The sequence below is a fragment of the Carassius carassius genome, chromosome 18, assembly GCF_963082965.1.
Source record: "Carassius carassius chromosome 18, fCarCar2.1, whole genome shotgun sequence".
In the NCBI taxonomy this organism is placed as follows: Eukaryota; Metazoa; Chordata; class Actinopteri; order Cypriniformes; family Cyprinidae; genus Carassius; species Carassius carassius.
Genome location: NC_081772.1, coordinates 25,535,702 through 25,558,728, shown reverse-complemented (window position 1 = coordinate 25,558,728; position 23,027 = coordinate 25,535,702). Strand labels below are relative to the sequence as shown.

At 36.8% G+C, this 23,027-nt stretch overlaps 1 protein-coding gene across 12 annotated transcripts in view; it reads right to left on the bottom strand.

Annotated features, from left to right (window-relative positions):
• Nucleotides 1-23,027, bottom strand: part of LOC132092740 (neurexin-3b-like) — a 539,941-nt gene that overhangs the window by 219,851 nt on the left and 297,063 nt on the right. The window lies entirely within an intron of this gene.

The following is a 23,027-nucleotide window of genomic DNA, read 5'->3' as shown; positions in this document are numbered from 1 at the left end:
ATTTTATCACATAATTCTCTGAGACTATAATAATAAAAAAGAGGTAAATATACAAAGAAAAAGCATCAGTTCTACAACTAAAGTGCATATTTTGCTTTTCTTGCAGTACTTTGAAAATGCTGTGCAAGTCAGTCAGGGAAAAATAAAATGCATCTATGTTTTAAGACAAAAAACATTTGAATGCACAGTACATCATCAGTATTACTTCCTAGTTCATAAGCATCAACTTCCCGAGGGAGTCTGATATAACTGTCAGTCATAACTTTTCATTAAAACATGTAAACATGACAGTGCACTCATTCATGGGTATTATTTCATACTTACGGATCTTTTATGGAATTGGAATTACACCATACAGAGACTAATAATTTATGTATTTTGCTAAACATCCCAACTGGTTAAGAAATAAATTTGCTGTTATTTATAGGAACAGAGTTTCTCAGTGATTGCCCCCAGACATATTACAACTTGAGTAATAATATCTTATTAATACAAGAGCTCAGATTCTCCAATACACCAAAGCACAACCCAAACATTTCAAAAGAAACTTAACCATTTCTCATACAGTTCTGATATATCTGCCAGTAATAATGTCATTTTTTGTTTGTTTTTCCACATCAACTAATTATTTATAAAGCTTTGTGCTGATTATGATTTGAACATAATGTGTTGAACTCAGATTTTTTTCCACCATTAATTTAATAGGACAAATACTCCCCACAATTCTTTAAAACAATCTTTCAATGGGAAAATATTTGAATGTGGATTTCACCAAAATGAATTGTCTGAATGTGCCTAAACCAAAAATGCGTCTAACTCGTCATTATTTCACTCTGTCACGTCACACACTCTAAACAGTATTGAACATCCTCTTTTTAGCACTCTTTTTCGTGTATATGTCTCTGCAGGAAAGTAATGGGAGTTACCAGATCAGGGTGTTTTTACATATTGATACCTGATTGGCTGACATCATAGTGATGTTAGGTTTAGGGGTGGGGTTGGGTAAGGGGGATCATTTTGATTGCATGATTTAGAAACACCCAGCAGTTTGAAAACATCCACAAGGTGATAAACGCCTACTTTTGCTCTGCAGAGTCCTAAGTCTCCTCTTTCTGGTGTGTGTGTGGTGTAGATAAGTCTTATTTACTCATTGTGCTCATTTAACACGAGTAACAGAACTGGAGAGGACATTAACGCAGCTGCAGAGAATCCAGATGAGGTCACGGTGACCCATCCTTTGAAAACAAGAACCCGTTTACAACAACAACAACAAAAATCGAGTGCGTCTTCAACCTAATCCCATCTCAATTATCGTTCTTTTTTTGTTAATGCAAAATTTTGCCAAAGCTCTACACATCATCCTTGGCATATTTTTGGCTTGCGAGCCGACAGACCTCTCAGTATAACATTGATTAATTTATGTTACTTAAACTAATTTGTTCACAATTATCATTAATTGGAAAGTCTTTGGTCTGTCAAACTCTGGTTCTAAAATAAATCTGAGACCAAATTCCATGAAACACCTGCAAACATTTTCAAGTATTCACTAATTGATTAAAAACATCTGAAGCACATAATTACTCACTGCCCAACCCTTTAAATGGTCCTCGTGCCCCTTTTTCATAATTCATTTTCATCAGTCTGGTAATGAGAAACTCATTTTATTCACAGGAGGGAAGGATGTGGTCTGCCTTAATTAGACTGATACTGCAGGTATGTTGCAAACCTGTTTCACCCTTAGCACTAGTAAAGTCCAACAAAACATTTTCACATGATAGTTCTCTATGATCTCTCACTTATGCTGTCCTCTTTTCTCTTATCCTAATATCACTTCTGTCTCCTCTTCTCATATTTCTCTGCTCATTTTCTATTCACCTCCCCTCTTGACTCTTTTCTGCTCCTAATATTTTCTCTCCGATCATCTCCTCGCTCATCTCCACCCCTCAGATGGATCATTAGAGTTTTTTTGGGAACAAATAACAACTCTGTCCTGCTCATCTAAATAAATTCATGAATTGAAAAATAAATAAATAAATAAATATTTGTATCAAACAAATTCTAAACCATGGATACCATATTAAAACATGGAAAATTGCAGCAGAAAACTTAAAAATTTAACAAAACATGCATGTCTATACAAAGATTAACAACAAAACAACACTGCTAAGCCAGTTAAAATTTAAGTTTAAGATCATTGTCATGTTTCAGCTCACTATCTTGCCCGAATCCAATATGCCTGAATGCACCTTAACAACAAAGTGGGTGTAAAGGCTCATTCAAACCACAAACAAACATCAAATAAACTATTCAAATGTTTCTAAAATCACCTGAGATGCTGATCAATGACCTAGAATAGCTTGCAAATAGGCATGCAATTTCTCTTTGAGCTGTTCACATCATTGTTGACTTTAATATTTAAAAAGCACATTTACACAACAAACAGGTTTAATAATTGCTATCAGCATAGTTTGGCACATCACATTTCAATAGCATTATTAAAAAAAACACAAAAAAACAAACACACGCTCATTATGAAGAGGTTTGCGGAACTATGCTGATGAATGAGGAGCAAAATACTGCTTCATTTAATTTGCCTCAAGGGGTGAAAAAAAAAAGCTTTAAAAAAGTGTCCTCTCTGTAAACAATAGAATAGACAGGATCAATGTAAACATCACTTGAAGGGTTCTTTTATGTTGGCCTCAAGGCAACCATTTGCAATATCACAAGTGCTGTACAATCACAAACATATCACTTTATCATCAAAACACATTTTATATATACACTGCTAATCCTTACTGTGGCGGCTCACAGCATTTTAGCTTTAATAACACCCAGCCCCTTAACTGGGAAAATGACAGCTGCAGAAAGAGAAAAGTAAAGAGAGAAAGTACATGGCAGAGCCAAGGGGTGTTGATGAAAAAGCTCTATATATAAGTTAGCGAAAACAATAGCATAAGAATCAGTTTGCTGATATGATAGAATTGGACACGCTTACAAAAAGATGAAAGTGAATCTGACAGAATTCATACAGTAATCATGTTTCTGTGTATGTGTGAATATGTCAGGATTTGGCAAAATTAAAAAATTTAATCTAATCTTTAATCTAATTTGAATTGGCTCTGGAGAATGTTGAACAGAAATTTTAATTGGAATGACAAGTTGAATAATTTAATTTAATTAGTTTTCAAAGAAATTAAAGAGTCAAGCAACATCAACTGCATAATTAACTTTTACTAACTTTTCACTTCAATTTTCTTATCAAAAATGTCCAACACTGGTTTCAGATTTTTTTTTTTTTTTTCAAATAAAAATTGAGATCAAAGTTGACATGTATTGATTAAATCAGATAATATAATTAATAAATTTTGGAACATTCTGGAAAGTTGTATGTTCTTCCATCATAGTCCACCACATTTTCTACAACTGTATATGTCTATTTCAATGTTTTAAACCATTGATAAGGATTTAATATGATTTGATACACAATATGTTTCTTAGTCTCACTCTCTCCTGGAGCTGGTCCGTTGTTAATGTGTACTTTATCATTTGTTCAGATTTGCATTTATTTTATGCACAGTAAAAGTTGTTTTGGTAAATGTCAACAACTGAATATTTTCTCTCAAATTCCACAGTCTTGTAATCATCAATTTTATATGGAGTCATCTTATTTATGGTTGTCAATGATTGTTCTGGTATAACTTGGTTCATCAAGTTCAATTACTTGGTTCATCAAGTTCAGAGTTCTGTAAACCAAAGGAAATGAAGGGAACAGGATAACATTTAAAATGCATTTGTCATGTAATTTTTGTTTGTTTATTTGTTTGACCTTGTTTTTGTTGTGCTTTATACAATAAAGATTCAGATTTCAAAGTAGCTTCAGAATATACAGAATCAATGATGTAAACTACGAAAAAAAGGCAAATACAAATTCTGCTATACAGCAGCTGTAACAAAATAATTATTTCATTACTCAGCTCAAGTCAGTTCAGTGTTGGTTTTATCCAAATATAAATACAGAAACAAATAATTCTGATACAAAGAAAAATATGGATACAAATATTGGCCAAGTAAATCATACTGAAAAATTAAATATATAAGAAGCTAAACTTACATCAGCTTTATATTAAAGCAGCAGTATTAATTTATTTTCATTGGAACAAAATGCATTATGAATTCAATTATGAACAGTGCACAACTCACCTCTGTGTGTGAATTAGAGCTTTGACCATCTCATAATGTTCAGTACCATGGACAGCAACCACCACTCTTGTGTTTACTGGTAGTGATTGCAGGCTGCAGTTTTACAGTAATCTCTTGTTGTGTCTGTAAAAGACTAATCTAATGTTGTGTGGGTTGTGAAGGAGGGTGGCCACTGTCCGATACCACAGCTTGGCTAACAGAATTTAAACATAAATGATTCATAAAATAAAATCTGACAGAAGCAATTGAAAGAGGAATGTGTGTTTGAAGGATTAAAATTACATCACAGGCATCACTTATGGATGAAAGGTTACAATCCCACCTTTCAAAAAAAAAGAAAAGAAAAAAAAGATAAAGTACAACAGAAGAAACAGAAGTGGACAACATAAAAGTGTGAAAACATGACCATCTGCTTGTGTGCACAAATAGAGTTTACACATCTGGGTCCTTCGTTTCTAGTAAGAACTTAGCTAGAGGTTAGTGGTCAATACTATTATATGTGACTTACCAATGAATAACAGTATTTTTCACTCTTCATTTTGCACTAATAATTTTATGCAAAAGGAAAATGTATGTTAAATTGCTCTCAACCCTCATTAAATCAATACTGAAGTTTTTTCTTAATTGACAAAATACATTTTCTTAAAGGTAAAGGTTGTAGGACCTGCCACTAGAGAGCGCACTACCAAAACCACAACAATCGCGTGGTTTGATGACACTAAGAAGGAGCGTGAAATGATTGGATTTGTTGTCTTCTACCCAACTGCTGATGGCCATCAATCAGACGGAAAGATAAATCATGGATTTAACGGATGAGGTAAAGTTTAATAAATGTTGTGTTTGATGTCATAATTTTATTATATTTAATTAGACCCGAGTAATGGAAGGTTTCCAACTAAATTTTTAGTCATAGATGTTAGAATATTTGTCCAATTTGAACATTCAAACACAATTGGGCATACATCAGTTCAACGATTTGTGCAAGTAGATTACATACAAAGTGAATGCAAAGACACAATCAGACGTGTCCTTGCGCGGGTCTAGAGGCGCGATGCCCCGCATTTGGCATGTATGCCCCATAATACTAATCTTGTTGATCATAATAGTAGCATACATTTTCTGTAAAGATACGAATCAAAACATCTCACATGTCGAGTAAAACGCAAGCGAGATCGGCATTTCTTTCTAGTTGAAGTTTGTCGCGAAGCTCTCTCCATCTAGAAAATGCAACACCGATATTGATCCTCGCTCTTTCTCTCCTCTTGTCCCAAACTCTTCTTGGGTCATTTGGTTGGCCCGTACGCTTATGTTTACGGGAGCTGTCCTTGTCGACAGAACCAGCGCCAGACGGTAAGCAGTAATTATGTTCCATAAATAAGCCCTTTCACACATACAGACTTTTCTGGAAAATTACAGGTAAATTGCCATAAAGAGATCATGTTTGAACAGGATCTTTTAAAAAATACCGGTAAATTGCCGGAATGAATTTAGCGGTATTTTTTAAAAGATCCTGTTCAAACATGATCTCTTTACGGCAATTTACCTGTAAATTTACCTGTATGAGAAGTTTTAACATTACCAGTAAATTGACGGAATTCTGCTGTGTGTGAACGCAGAAGGAAAATTACCATTATGAGCACGTACGAGTTCAGAACGCGGTGACATAAGATGTCTACTCCGGGCCAATCATAACAATGTGACGCATTCAAGCACTGTTTACGAAAATAAAAGAAATGTCATCCAACTGGAGCGACAATGAAAGCGCTTATCCTTATCCGGGCGGATGAAGAAATTTGTCATCATCTGAGAGGAACTGTTAGTGATGCAGTAACGTATGATAAAATAACAAACTGTTAACTGTTTCCAAGAGCAATGCATTCACAGGAGTCAGATCATCAATAAACTGAAAACATTGCGTCTTAAAGGAGCATTCCGTAGGTTCTGAAATCTCTAACCGTTACTGACACCAGTGGCCGTTAGAGGAACTGCAGCCAGTCTCATGCTCGTTCTCAGTGCGCACGCTTTTTTTTTTTTTTTTTTCTTACGAGGAGTGTCCGTGGGTGTCTGAATTGTGCTGAAGGCTGGTCGCTTCTTTCCATCCGCAGAGTCCATTTGAAAACATTATTGCCGATGCTTACTACAATAGCTGGCGTGCCATACGGTTGTAAGCCCAAGTAGACGAGAACGCGCATGACGTCACATTTTGTGAATTTTCGCGCCAATTCGGGCCCGACTCCTCCACACACAATTGAGCCTACAGGCTGATAGAGGCAACCGTGGTGGACAGTCGAGGTGTCATTCTCTTTTTTACATCATGGTTGGCTCTTACATGTACAAATGAAAACTCTATCTTAAAGATTTTTTTTTAATTAAAAACCTCCACATAGCTCCTTTATATATCTAAAAAATAAACAACCATCACAAAAATTGTTTTTGAAGTAACTACCAAGCGGCCAGCACAGAGACAGCTGATCAGCCTTTGTCTGATCAGCCTTCTCAAATCATCACGAATTGTCTCAAATAAAATCTAAAGATATAAAACAGTTCAAGCAAGTAACAATGTTTTAACGTTAGACCCAGATAAATGTGCGCTATATCCAATATTTTGTGCGGAGAGTGCAAGATAAAGCATGCTTTTTGGGACATAGAGGTGCCAGCGCGGTCATAAAATAAAATATAGAAAACAAACGTGTTTTCTGCCGTCTTGTCTTGAACAGGAGCACTACAAAAATGATCCGAAACTCAGCGAATACATGCCTCACAGGCATGATAAATATATCTATAGAAAGCTTTAGTTTACTACTTTAAAAAAAACTCTTTCATTACAACCATAATCCATCTAATCCTGATGCGCGTCTAACGAGGAGATGGCGAGAAAGGCAACTTCATCTTTGGGACACAAACTCAGAAAACTTTTTTTTTTTTTACTATTTCCCCCTGTCACTTTCACGGTAATTACTTTTGCGGGTGCTTTGCGCCATCTTTTGATTTCATTTTGAACGCATTTGAGCACAGAACTGTTCAGCTGTGTTGACGGAACATGGACTACTTGATATGAATTTGGATCAGCATAGGCTACATTTGTGAACGCAGCTTTCTTGCAATGTCGCGTGTCTTACAGTCTACAATTTACAATCACAACTTCATTGTGCTATTAATCCTTTCAAGCCAAATTTCACTAAATTGGTCAGCTCCCGACAGCATCAGGTGTTTAATTAATGGTGAGTATAATTATTTATATATTTATTTCAATTAATGTAATCGATTAGATATCATAATATTTAGGCTATAATAGTCTATTATAAAGCTGGTTGGTTTGTATCTGTGACATAATATGAAATTATATGCGTGCAGCTCGTGAGTCTTGCACTTGGACCATAGTGCGGCCCGGTGAAAAAAAAAAAAAAAGGTTGAGAACCACTGCTCTAAACAGTGGCTTGAATTCAGAGGAACCCCAAACTAGCATCTCCGAGGACACGTGTGATGAAGCATGTCGAGTCAGTTGGCTGACACTGACTGAGGCACCAACTTTTTTAAGCTGCAGGTAGCTGCCTACGGATGCGACAACAGACAACATTTTATCTCCTATAGTTTAGTATTTTGGTTTGTAGTCTCTGTAACAAAAGCAGTTGCATGAATTCTAAAGTTTGAAACAAAAATGTAACATCAACAAAAATACTGACCGCATATACCACCTTCATTTTTACAAATACAAGCGTAGCTCTTTAGAGGCTAATGACGTCACAGAATTTACCGGTATTTTGGAATGGATGTGTGAATGGTGCTTTTCCGGAAAAAAGACAGAATGTCGTTGATTGTGTGAACAGCGCATTTTTTAATTTACTGGTAAAGTCGTTCCGGTAATTTTACGGCAATTTATTGGTATTACTGTGTGAAAAGGGCTAATAAGTAACACAATCCACCACAGAACCTGCAAGAAGAATTAACTGCTTGAAGCAAGCTAGCGGTTTGCTGGACGCTAGACACTACTTCCGCATTTGTCCACGACACTGTTGTCATGTGGTTTCTACGTCAGTAAAGGCGGTAACAAAGGGTAACTAACATCATTGACAGGCGACTGCACTGCCCCGTGTCACTGTTTAGAATGGGAATTTTCTCATGATTTACAAGTAGTTGAAAACATTAGAGATATTGTCAGTAATCAGCTGGAATATATACCAATAGCCTAGTGGTTTTTGGATATTTTACTGCAAATATCTTCCAAATTGTACCTTTTAAATCTATAACCCTTTTCAATTGACAATTGTAAATCTCTCAAACTTTCAAAAAAAAAAAGAAAAAAAAACACTGAAATCTGTATCATATATAATCTAATTCAAAGCTTGCCTTTAAAGGGGTGGTTCGGGATTTTTGACATCGGACCTCAATTTTAGGTCAGTCTGGTTGTTATTCATCAGTGGAGAAATTTTTTTTTTTTAATTATCCAGTCCTTATATTTGGATAGTCGGCCGATGCTAGGCTAGCGCGAGTCAATGGGTATATGTTAGCCAGCCATTAAAAACCGTTTTACCCACTCCACAGTGCACCAAACGCAAATCAATTATAACACTAGACTATCGATGCAAATGTCCGTTGAGAGAATAATGTTAGAAATCAAACTTACCTTTCATCTCAATGATCCTAAAGGAACTAGTTTCTCAGCCGCTGCGGAATTTTACTTTGCTCCGGTTAGTAATGATCAGTGTGCCAGCGGCAGGTAAATACACTTGCGTCATGTGTGGACCGGCTCACTCGGTTGCCTAGGTAATCAATATCACTCCACTGCTGCTGTCGACAAGGCTTATGATTACAGGGAACAAATTATAACTAATGCAATGTGATGAAAGGTAAGTTTGATTTCTAACATTATTCTATCAACGGACATTTGCATCGATGTCTAGTGTTATAATTGATTTGAGTTTGGTGCACTGTGGAGCGGGTAAAACGGTTTTTAATGGCTGGCTAACATATACCCATTGACTCGCGCTAGCCTAGCATCGGCTATCTATCCAAATATAAAGACTGGATCATTTTTAAAAAAAAATGTCTCCACTGATGAATAACAACCAGGCTGACTTAAAAATGAGGTCCGATGTCAAAAATCCCGAACCACCCCTTTAACTTGCTTATAAAACCATAAAACAGCTCTCAATGGCGTTTTTTTTTTTTTTACAATTTCGATACACAATCAACTTTACAGCATAACAGTAGTGTAATTCACATGTATATGCAGTACACAACAATAACTGTGCAGTTCTTTCACATTGTTTACAGGAACTGGTGCACTATTTGAGAAAAAGCAGTTGTTTTACTGGGGAAAACTGTAAGTTAGGATTATGAATGTACTCCATAACATATGCCAACAATTTTCATTATTTTTGAAACCTTTAAACAAACAAGAAACAAATAAGCAAGATAATGTTTTTGAAGAGAATTTGTGTTTAGTTGAAAAAAATGGATTTGAAACAGGAATAGGTGTTTACAGTTTTGAAATGTTGTTTTGGATAATAAAGATGTGTTTTTTGATAGTAGAATAAAAAAAATATGGTTTTTACTGTCTAACAAATTAGAAAAACTGTCAGAGGATCAAGTATATGGCATGTCAGTTTTAGATTTCATAATATTGTAGTTTTAGGCTTAGGCTGGGTAGTATGACATACTGTATTATTAAAACAAAAACACTAGATTTAATGTATTTATTTAATTATATATATATATATATATATATATATATATATATATATATATATATATATATATGCTTGAAAAAAATATCGTTTTAAATATGAATCTAACAAAATTTGAATTAAAGTTTACTTTAAAACAAGAAAAAATGTTTGCTAATTGGTAAAATACTCCAATTCATAACATGTTATATTAATGTCTTATTATATTAACTTTGCTTCTTAAAATTGTTATCTTGGTTTAAGAACATAGTATATTGCATAACATTAGATGGAAAACAAGACAAAATATGCTTTTTTTGCAGTCTATGCTTATTTTTGTTGGCATGCTTCAGCTTTAGTTTACAGGCCCTAGGGACTAGGCTGATGGTGAGAAATTTTATTTAATTAATAAGGAAATGTTCATGTTCATTAAAGTGTTTTAAAATTTACATTTCAGTTTTTGCTGAATATTTCCTGGGATCAAAATAGAAAATTGTCCTGCTTATTTATATATAATCCCAAAATTATTTTACATTACAAAGAAAGACATAATTTTCTGAATCTCCATCTGGCATATTGATATGAATGTTCCTCAGATAACTAAAGCCTGCCCATATCAATTCCTACTCAAAATAGAGCCTTTTATCATCACCCACATTAATTTAGTCAGACTCCAATCAGCACCTGAGACATCTGTGCATCTTGCAGAACCCCCCGCGCTAGGATTTGTCTCTCCTTTTCTAACCCCCATGTCTAGAGGTTTCCATTTCTAACATAAGCAGTGATGCAGTCTTCCCAGACTCCTGCTGTTAACACCTTTTGCTTAATCATAGTACTGTGATTTATGGATTGTGATTGTTCTCAAGGTTGAAAGTTTCTGGTACCTCATTTGCACTAGGTCCCTGAAATGGAGCCTCACAGGTGAATGGGAAAGAGAGTTGTTGATGAGGCAAGGAAATAACCACAGGCTGTGTTTGGTCTTGACAGTCATCGCCTTTGTTTAAACCTTTAATTGAGCTTTCTGAATAAATCATTGTGCAATGATTACGGCGCAGCTGACCTGCTTTCACCCTTGACAAACAATCATAGAGTCATCAGCTTGCAAGATGCTAAAATACCAGTAAATATGCATGTGTGTGCATTGCTTTATTTGAGGTCAAGCATTTCTGGTAACTGGTATACAGTGAATTGTTTCAGCTGGCAATATACAGTTACACTGGTGATATACAATGTTACATCGAGTAACACTGTGAATAATCAAAAATCTTTGCAAGTTTTATTTTTTTCTCTATTGTTAAGAAGTGGAAGGTATTTGGTACAAAATAGACCCTCCCTGGATCAGGATGTCACTCCAAACTGGATGAAAGAGCCAGGAGGACTTGTCAGAGATGAAAAGAGTGGTCATTGTGTGCATATGACAACAATATCACAAATGTGGTTTGTATGGAAGGCTTACAAGAGACAAAATGACCAAAGAAAGTCTGCGTGCAGTCACGACTGAGCTTTGCCAAAACGCACCTTGAAGATTCTGAGGCAGATGAGACTAAAATTTAAGTATTTGACTTCAACACCAAATGATATGTCTGGCAGAAATCCAATACATCTCACCATCCAAATAACAGCATTCCTGCAGTAAAGCATGGAGGTGGTGATATCCTCTTATGACGGTGTTTCTCTACAGCAGGGACTTAAGCACTTGTCAGGATAGAAGGAGAAATGGAAGGGTCAAAATATTGTCAAATTCTTGAGGAGAATCTGCTGCCCTCTGTCAGAAAGTTGTCGATGGAAAGAAGGTTTACCTTCCAACATGACAATGACCCAAAGCATATGGCAAAACTGAGCACACAGTGTTTGAAGGAGAAAAAAGCTAATGTCCTTGCATGGCCTTAAACCCTACTGAAAATCTGTAGAATGACTTTAAGACTGCAGTCCACAAACTGTAACTCAAATTTAACTGAACTTTAGCAGTTTTGCAAATGTACAAAGTTAGTAGAGACAAATCTCAACAGACTTAAGGCTGTAATTAAAGCATAATATGGTTCAAAAATAAACAATAAATACTGACACAAGGCACAAGGGGATGACTTCAACTCCTTTTTTTTTTGCCTGCCATGATGATGTTATATCTTTCACTTGGATGTTATAAGTTGCATTGACTAAATACAGCTGGATAAAACTAAAACTGTGTCTGTCTTCATTTTAGGATGCCAAGCAACAAAATGTGATTATTTTAAAGGGAGGTGATTCTTTTCTATACCGACTATTAATCTATGTACAATTTAAATACCATTTAACCCTCCTATTAACTTTGGGGTCAATTTGACCCCATTCAATATTTAACGTCTGTAAATACATTATAAAAAAATAAAATTCTTCAGATTTTATGAATTTTCCTAATTTAATGGGGACAACTCTGTAAACATAAAATTAACCTGCTGATATTTTTTAAATATCCTGTACACATTTTGGAGCATCGGTGTTCCTTGGGGTCAATTTGACCTCAGGCTCTTTTAGCTGTATAAAACATAAGAAATATAGAAATTTCACACAAATTTGTTTTAGTTGTTTTATTGAGGTCACTATAACATGTTATAATTATATAATGTTCACTATAATTTTACATATTTAATATTATATTCAAAAAACTTCCCTCTGTTTTAGGGCTCTAACCTAACATAACCGTATCTGAAGTAGTTCACATGACATGGGACATAATTCTCATGAGAACTTTGATGTTTCATATGCCATGGGGGTCGGGAAAACATAATTTTTGCGAGAACTTTGATATTCCCCGTGCCGTGATGGAGGGAAGGGGGAGGGGAAAACCTAATTCTCATGGTTTACCAAACAAAGGGGAGGGGCAAACATTATAAAAGGATGAACAAAAGTATTCTAAACCATTTCTCTTTGTGCTCTGTGTGCTCTCTATGTTCTCCATCTCTCCCATTTGAAAATTACATCTAAGCAAATATTTTCTGTCAATGAGATTTTGACAGTGAAAGTGACAGAGGAGAATGTGTCTGAGACCAATGATAATATTGAGGACCCTGATTACGAGGCATCCTCCTCAGATGAGAATAAGACTCCTAAAGTTGACCCTCCTGTTGTCTCTCAACCACCCACAAACCCATTACCTTCCAAAAATGGAAAGTTATCATGATCCTTCTCACCACCTGAACAACAGGGTAGACTTAGTGCTGCTAATGTCATCAAAATGGTTCCAGGGCCCACTAGATATACTGTCAGCCATGTCCAAGATATAAAATCAGCATTTAATCTTTTCATAACACCATCAATTGAAAAGAATGTACTTGAAATGACAAACTTAGACGGTAGGCGTGTGTATGGGGATGGTTGGAAAGACTTTGATGTGACTGACTTGAAAGCCTACATTGGGTTGCTCATTTTGGCAGGAGTCTACAAGGCAAAAGGAGAAGCAACAGCAAGCCTTTGGAATGCTGACACTGGAAGGGCAAAATGCAATATGCCCCTGAGGGGGCACATCTTGTAGCTTTTGGTCTCTCAACCGAGGTTGCTGAGATCATCCTTCAATCCAGAACTCCTTCTATGAGGAAACTGTACACCTTGAGGTGGAAACCTTTCACCTCCTGGTGCGAAGATTGCCAGCACGACCCAGTTATTTGCCCAGTTGGGACAATTCTGGAGTTCATGCAGGCCCTTCTCTCTGCAGGTTTGACCAACTCGACCCTGAGGGTCTATGTGGCGGCCATTACAGTCTACCGTGCCCCTCTTGGTGGCCATTCAATGGGCAGACACCCTCTGGTTACATGTTTCCTCTGCGGTGCACTGAGGCTGAGGCCTCCGGCCAGAAGAAGTGGTTGATCAGGATGCTATCCTAAAACCTTGAGTCCTCTGATCTCCCCACACCATTGGGATTCAAGGCTCACTTGAACCGAAGTATGGCAGCCTCCAAGGCCTTCTTGTCAGGTGTGTCTATACAGGATATCTGGACGGTCCACGCCCCTCACATTCATCAGATTTTATGGTTTAGATCTGCGAGCCACTCATGGCTCTTCTTTCTCTTGCCTTAGCTGTGCTCCTTGTATACACAGTAGGCAGGGACTTGCAAGTCTGGCGGCATGGGCATTCTCATTCCCATAGCGTTTTGGACGCAGCTCGAGTTCCTGAAGGGGAACGTCCCAGGTTGCTTATATAACCATGGTTCGCCAAAGGGAACGAGACGCTTCATTCCTAGAAGCTGACGCTCGTTCCACCTCACGTTCTTTTATAGCTTCCTGGTCGCTACGTCACCCGCCTATGATGTCATGCCCATTCATGAGACTGATTTCACATATTATTCAGAGCTGGTCACGCTGAAGAGCGTTACCATAGCGTTTCGGACGCAGTGTCTCGTTCCCTTTCGTGTAACATGGTTACATACGTAACCTAGGTTGTTTTTCTTGGGATCAAATTGACCCCACACATTATGTATGTTGCAATCCTTGATAACAAAAAGGACTGTTGTGTGTTCCTTACTGTTGTTTTGATTGTGATGATGTTCTGTTTAAAAATAAAATCCTTCTAAATGTTTGAAATTGTGTTTGTTTTTCCCGGGGTCAAATTGACCCCAAACATAACTCGTGTTACTATCCTTGAAAAAATAGGGTTTTTTTTATTTTCAAATGTTATGGATCGTCAAGCTCGACTGGCACTTTACTGGAAAAAATATTACCTCTCTTTAGACTGTAAATTGCTCAACGTTAGATCTTAGTGTTTGTTCAGACTATGTCTGTCGAAGTGCCAGTTTTAGAAAAGAGAGCTCCATCCTCATTCTCATGGGATATTACGCCATAATGTTGGTACAGAAGTGCAAATTGAAAAGGCACACTTCTCTCTCCTCAATTCACATGTTTCTTTTTATTACCTCAACCAGACATGATTTTACTATTTAGAGATGAGAACTGTTTCTGATAATGAATCTCTGGGAATGTTTAGTGCAGAGTGAATCAGACTGATTAGTCCTCAGACTCATTATGAGTGCTTTAACCAAAAAAACAAAACAAAAACAAAATGTCTTCTGTTCCAGAAAAAAAACAAAAATGTTCTTAGCCCTTTTTAAAATGTTAAAGTTAGAAAAATAAGCAATGATTTTAACAAAGCACAAGGTCACATTCCTTGACGATGTCGCATGCCGTAAATTACAAATTTTCTGTGTTGTAAAGTTACTCCATAATTATTTTGAAATGTATTGAATGTAATGGGGTCTGTTGTTTTGAAGGAGATTCTCAATGGCACCTTAAGCTTGTCATCATCTGACAGCAGTTTCAACTGCTCCGTATGAGCATTGCTTACCTGTACAATCTCAGTCTGGAGCAGTAGCTGGTTGGCGGGGAGGTGTGAAATGTCACTGACATTTTGCATGCAGATGCCTCATGCATATGGAAAGAAGAGTAATTATGGGCTTTTTTATTGACCCATGTGGGCGATGCTTTCAGCCTCTCTCTTTTGGTTAGGGAAAGGAAGGTGACAGCTAGAACTGGCTAATGCAAATATTAAACAGATCTCCACGGTCTATTCACAAAAAAACAAACAAACAAAAAAACATTCTCCTACCCGCCCTTTTTTGTGTCAGGTGGCTTACATCATGCATTTGTTGCCTTTGAAAGCCATTCCTCAACCCTGAAAATCCTACAGAATAATCACATCTTACAAAAGACCCACCAGAAATAGAGATGAAATATACGAAGTGTACATTTTGTGGTTGATGGCGACGATGAAGGGTCATTGTGGGGCACACTAATCACAGAACACCATCATCATCCAGGCTGCCTGCATACTCCTAAACTATTGCTGGAGAAGGGGGTATAAAGAGTGGTCAATAATTTAACAGAGTTTTTAAAAAGAAGTGATACTTCAAGGGCTGAGTGCATTTCCTGGTAGTACCCACCCACAGAATCAACCTCGGGCTGGAACATCCACCAAAGACCCTTAAAGGGTTAGTTCATCCAAATAGCAAAATTATGTCATTAATAACTTACCCTCATGTTGTTCCAAACCCATAAGACCCATAAGCCCACAGAATAACATAGGTTTCATAGATAATTGGACGAGCTTTTGGGGCAGACCTGACCTGTTGAAAAGAGATGGTCTTCATCCCTCCTGGGGTGGCGCCACTCTTCTCTCTAGAAATATGGCAAATACTCTTAGTGTTTATACTTGACTAACTGGGGCCCAGGTCAGGAAGCAGACAGACTGGCTAAACCGACCGTCTGCTAGCTGCCTCACGTTACAGAGGTCAGCAAATTCTCAGCACATAGAGAAACTTTCACCTAGATATCACACTATAGAGACTGTGTCTGTTCCCCGAACTAGAAAATACAAAAAACGTCCTAACCAAGTTAAGATTAACAATTTAATTGAGGTTCAACAAATAAAAAACAGATGCAATATGGATAAACAAATGATAAAGCTTGGCTTATTGAATGTCAGATCCCTTTCTACGAAAACACTTTTTGTAAATAATATGATCACTGATCATAATATAGATGTGCTCTGTTTGACAGAAACCTGGCTAAAACCTGAGGATTACATTATTTTAAATGAGTCCACCCTCCAAGATTACTGTTATAAACATGAGCCGCGTCTAAAAGGCAAAGGGGGAGGTGTTGCTTCAATTTATAACAACGTTTTCAGGATTTCTCAGAGGGCAGGCTTCAAGTATAACTCGTTTGAAGTAATGGTGCTTCATATAACATTATCCAGAGAAACAAATGTTAATGATAAATCCCCTGTTATGTTTGTACTGGCTACTGTATACAGGGCACCAGGACACCATACAGACTTTATTAAAGAGTTTGGTGATTTTACATCCGAGTTAGTTCTGGCTGCAGATAAAGTTTTAATAGTTGTTGATTTTAATATCCATGTTGATAATGAAAAAGATGCATTGGGATCAGCATTTATAGACATTCTGAACTCTATTGGGGTTAGATAACACGTTTCAGGACCTACTCGTTGTCAAAATCATACTCTAGATTTAATACTGTCACATGGAATTGATGTTGATAGTGTTGAAATTATGCAGCCAAGTGATGATATCTAAGATCATTATTTAGTTTTGTGCAAACTTCATATAGCCAAAATTGTAAATTCTACTTCTTGTTACAAGTATGGTCACTTCTACCATCACTTCTACCACCAAGTTATCTTCCTGATGTATCCAAATTCCTTAGCATATCCAAAACCTCAGAACAACTTGATGATGTAACAAAAACTATGGACTCTCTCTTTTCTAGCACTTTAAATACAGTTGCTCCTTTACGCTTAAGGAAGGTTAAGGAAAACAGTTTGACACCATGGTATAATGAGCATACTCGCACCCTAAAGAGAGCAGCCCGAAAAATGGAGCGCAGCTGGAGGAAAACAAAACTAGAGGTATTTCGTATTGCTTAGTAGTAACCTATCCTACAAAAAAGCATTAAAAACTGCTAGATCCGATTACTTTTCTTCTCTTTTAGAAGAAAACAAACATAACCCCAGGTATTTATTCAATACAGTGGCTAAATTAACGAAAAATAAAGCCTCAACAAGTGTTGACATTTCCCAACACCACAGCAGTAATGACTTTACTTCTAAAATCAATACTATTAGAGATATAATTGCAACCATTCAGCTGTCAGCTACAGTATCGCATCAGACAGTGCACTATAGACCCCCTGAGGAACAGTTCCACTCATGCTCTACTATAGGAGAGGAAGAATTGTATAAACTTGTTAAATCATCTAAACCAACAACATATATGTTAAACCTTATACTATCTAAGCTCCTAAAAGAGGTGCTTCCAGAAGTCATAGATCCTCTTTTGACTATTATAAATTCCTCATTGTCATTAGGATATGTCCCCAAAACCTTCAAACTGGCTTTTATTAAGCCTCTCATCAAAAAAACACTACTTGACCCGAAAGAACTAGTTAATTATAGACCAATCTCGAATCTCCCTTTTCTGTCCAAGATACTAGAAAAGGTGGTATCCTCACAATTATATTCCTTCTTAGAGAAAAATGGTATATGTGAGGATTTCCAGTCAGGATTTAGACCATATCATAGTACTGAGACTGCTCTCCTTAGAGTTAAAAATGATCTGCTCTTATCATCTGATCATGGGTGTATCTCTCTAGTTTTATTGGATCTTAGTGCTGCGTTTGACACAATTGACCACAACATTCTTTTGCATAGACTTGAACACTTTGTTGGCATTAATTGAAGTGCATTAGCATGGTTTAAATCGTACTTATATGACCGCCATCAGTTCGTAGCAGTGAATGAAGATGTATCATATCGATTACAAGTGCAGTATGGAGTACCTCAAGGCTCAGTACTAGGGCCGCTACTCTTCACACTTTATATGTTACCCTTGGGAGATCTCATCAGGGAACATGGTGTTAGCTTTCACTGTTATGCTAATGATACTCAGCTCTATATTTCTTCGCGGCCCGGTGAAACACACCAATTTGAAAAACTAATGGAATGCATAGTCGATATAAAAAACTGGATGACGAGTAATTTCTTACTGCTAAATTCTGAAAAAAACAAAGGTGTTAATTATAAGACCTAAAAACTCTGCTTGTAATAACCTAGAACACTGTCTAAGACTTGATGGTTGCTCTGTCAATTCTTCGTCATCAGTTAGGAACCTAGGTGTGCTATTTGATCGCAATCTTTCCTTAGAAAGCCACGTTTCTAGCATTTGTAAAACTGCATTTTTCCATCTCAAAAATATATATAAATTACGGCCTATGCTCTCAATGTCAAATGCAGAAATGTTAATCCATGCATTTATGACCTCAAGGTTAGATTATTGTAATGCTTTATTGGGTGGTTGTTCTGCAGGCTTAGTAAACAAACTACAGCTAGTCCAAAATGCAGCAGCAAGAGTTCTTACTAGAACCAGGAAGTATGACCATATTAGCCCGGTCCTGTCAACACTGCACTGGCTCCCTATCAAACATCGTATAGATTTTAAAATATTGCTTATTACTTATAAAGCCCTAAATGGTTTAGCACCTCAGTATTTGAATGAGCTCCTTTTACATTATAATCCTCTACGTCCGCTACGTTCTCAAAACTCAGGCAATTTGATAATACCTAGAATATCAAAATCAACTGCGGGCGGCAGATCCTTTTCCTATTTGGCGCCTAAACTCTGGAATAACCTACCTAACATTGTTCAGGAGGCAGACACACTCTTGCAGTTTAAATCTAGATTAAAGACCCATCTCTTTAACCTGGCTTACACATAACATACTAATATGCTTTTAATATCCAAATCCGTTAAAGGATCTTTAGGCTGCATTCAGTGTTGGGGTAGTTACTCAAAAAATGTAATTAGTTACTAGTTACTTCTGTAAATTGTAATGAGATTACTTTACTAGTTACTGCATTTGAAAAGTAACTTCACTACTATTACTTTACTTTTTTTTAGGGCTTTTAAAATCTGTTTTATTTTTTCTCAACTCCTTTTTAATGGTTAAATTTAATTGTATTCATCAAAAAGCATGTCTAATTAATTTAATTCATTACACTTATACATTTTCACAGCAATTTATTAAAAGTTTAACAAAAAATACATGTTTAGGGCCCTATGAAATGTTTTAATTTTTTCTTCACCATATGTTTTATTTTTTTAGCATGTGTAATTAATTAAATGCATAAAACATCTTCATTTATTACATTTTTCTTAAATTAGCCTTATGAAATGTTTTTTTTTTCCCCCTCACATGTTGTGTATTTACATTTTTCTGGTTATCAAATCAAGGCATAAAACATTCATTTATATTTTCTTTTAAAGGTAAATTGCATTTCTTTTTCTTCTTCTGAGAAATATACTTTCAATCGGAGTATGAACAATAAACACAAACTATGCAGCATATAATAAAAACAATTGCACAAATTGTCTTCAACAATACAGTGCAAAAACAGTGCAAATGATTCACAAACTACACACAAAATGAGTGAGAAATATTCAGTGCAACAGAAAAAAAAAATAGTGCAACTATCTTTATGAACTGTATAATTATATAATGATTTACTTAGTATACATAATATACATAATATAAATGATCGATCCGTTGGCTATAATCTGTGTCAGAATCGATTTTACCGGGACATCGCTAATTGACCCAAGACATAAATCCCAGTGCTTTATCAGATATGTACCACTGTTTCATCCTTGTTTTTTATTTGTTTTGTCAAAGTACTCTGTCGAGTGTTTTTGTGCTTTTTCTGAGTTTTCTCAAGCAAATGTGTTATTGTGTGTTTGTATTCATGCACTCACGACAGACTTTACTTTCACTTTGTTTTTGTTCATTTTCCAAAGCAATAGGCTATGTTAAGTAGTAGTTCAAAAGACTACTTATTGGTTTAATACGGGACAGTTTGAACCAATCTGGGCACGGGGGTGGGATTAAGCGTCAACAATCATTTCTGTTTGGCTCAGAAGAACGAAAGTATTGGTTTCTTCTGACGAATCAATGTTGTCAAAATGCGATAATGTAATCACGTACATTACGGTGCCTATGAATATCCATAATGAGATAAGTAGGATACCTCCGAAACGTGGAGAATCTCTGCTTTACATCACCTTTTAAAGCATTCAGATTGGATTAGCGGTTCAAAAGTTATTAAACATTAAAGAATAACAGTTATTTTTAGCCGCGGCTGTCTCGGTCTTTGAGGGTTAAGCGCTAAGATCAATCATTTTCGGAAAACGCGGCCCAGAACTTTACACACAGGCAAACACGGCATGTGTAACGCAGAAAAAGCGCGTTCCTTTAGTCTAGTAAAGTAGTGTAGTTACCAATATTATTAGTGAAATGCGTTACTTTACTTCGTTACCCAAAAAAGTAATATAGTTACTGTAATCCGTTACTTTGTAACTCGTTACCCCCAACACTGGCTGCATTAATTAGGTAAACCGGAACCAGGAACACTTCCCATAACACCCTATGTACTTGCTACATCATTAGAAGAATGGCATCTATGCTAATATTTGTCTGTTTCTCTCTTATTCCGAGGTCACCGTAGCCACCAGATCCAGTCTGTATCCAGATCAGAGGGTCACTGCAGTCACCCGGATCCAGTACGTATCCAGACCAGATGGTGGATCAGCACCTAGAAAGGACCTCTACTGAAAGACAGTGGAGACCAGGACAACTAGAGCCCCAGATACAGATCCCCTGTAGAGACCTGTCTCAGAGGAGCACCAGGACAAGACCACAGGAAACAGATGATTCATCTGCACAATCTGACTTTGCTGCAGCCTGGAATTGAACAACTGGTTTCATCTGGTCAGAGGAGAACTGGCCCCCCAACTGAGCCTGGTTTCTCCCAAGGTTTTTTTTCTCCATTCTGTCACCGATGGAATTTCGGTTCCTTGCCGCTGTCACCTCTGGCTTGCTTAGTTGGGGTCGCTTCATCTACAGCGATATCGTTGACTTGATTGCAAATAAATGCACAGACACTATTTAACTGAACAGAGATGACTAACTCATTTTGCATTATTGACACGCTGTTTTCCTAATTAATGTTCAGTTGCTTTGACGCAATGTATTTGTGTATTTGTGTATTTGTTAATAAATAAAGGTGACTTGACTTGACAGAGTCCTGTTTAACTGCATGCATTGGTCAGGAGAGGAGCTGAAAGTAATAAAGAACACAAGAGAAAATTAACGTTGATGTACTCAAGCATGGTGTAGCAAATTGTCTCTTCAGACTTCAAATATACTCAGCTCATAAAAAGAATGGAAATTTCCACAGAAAATCCAATAAAGTTGATGGCAAATGTAGCAAATAAAGAAGCTTTCCTCATCACCCAAAGCTAACAAGGTCTGAGCTGAGAACTCATGAAAACACTGAAAAAGTCTTGTGAAGAAAAATTGCCATGAATGTGTCCACACTCGTGGCATGGCATTAGCTCAGAATACATGGAAGCATGTGCCTCACAACAGGTGGTTTATTCTCAGTTCAAACTGCAGACTTGATCCTATGAAAGGTGTTATTATTTTTCTGCACTTATTACGACAGCTTTTCAGAGAACTCTTTTGAAATCTACACAATTCTTTCAACTTTGTTGATTGACTTTCTTTTAGATGGCCATCAAGGCCAGCGGCAGGTAAGGTATAGCAACTTTATGTGACCCATGAATTAGTTTGAGTGATAAATTAGTGATAAATTAGTGATAGCAAGCAAGAGGGTCTAGCTGCAGACTTGCAATTGCACTCTCAGACTTGCATTTTCAGACTTGCACTCTCAGACACTTGCACTTCCGCTAGTGACATCACTTGCAGTCTTTATTTTTTATTTTGTAAAATTTTTTAATACTTTTTCTTTGAATTTGCCAACATTTTATAACAGTAGCCAGGTGGCGAAAGTTTACTGTTCAGGAATCAGAATCACTCAGACTGTTATGATATAGAGATATATAAGCTCAAACATAAAAACAAAAATAAAAATATTAAAAACATATATTTCTTAATGTATTTTAAAAATTGTTGATGTAGGATATGAGTTTAAAAACACAGTGTAGCTAAAGCCACAAGTCTTCCAAAACTTCATTAAAAATTTCATAATCGAATCTAAAACTGTGAATTTTATGAAATATTTTCTAAGGCCATGTCTGTTACAAACACGCCAGGTTCCACCTCACACAATCCACACAATCACAGCGCACACCCTCACCTGAATATTAGTCATCACCACCTGCTCCTCATCACCCACTCATCAGCGCTGCACCATAAAAGCCACACACGCACTCAGTCATCGTCCGGTCACGTTCGCGACAAGATCATTCCTGTATGCTTACTATTAGGACTAACTCCTCTTCTACCCTCTCTCTAAGGATTGCCTTCGAAGATACCGATTCCCCTAAAGTGCGTGTGTGTGGTTCACCTACCCTTCCAGAAGTCACTACCTTCCCGGCACGGATCCCAACGCCCATCCTCTCCTCACTTCCTGCTCCTCTGCTTGTGTCTTTAATAAATCACTTCATCTGTTACTCCTCTGTCTCCAGTGTGATCCATAACAATGTCATGTGTGTTTTTAGAGAAGGCTAATCAGATTGATTTATGGCACTTGTTATCTCTGTAAGATCTCACATGTAAACTCTCCTGTGTTCTCTGTATGTGTGTTGGCTTTGAAAACTCC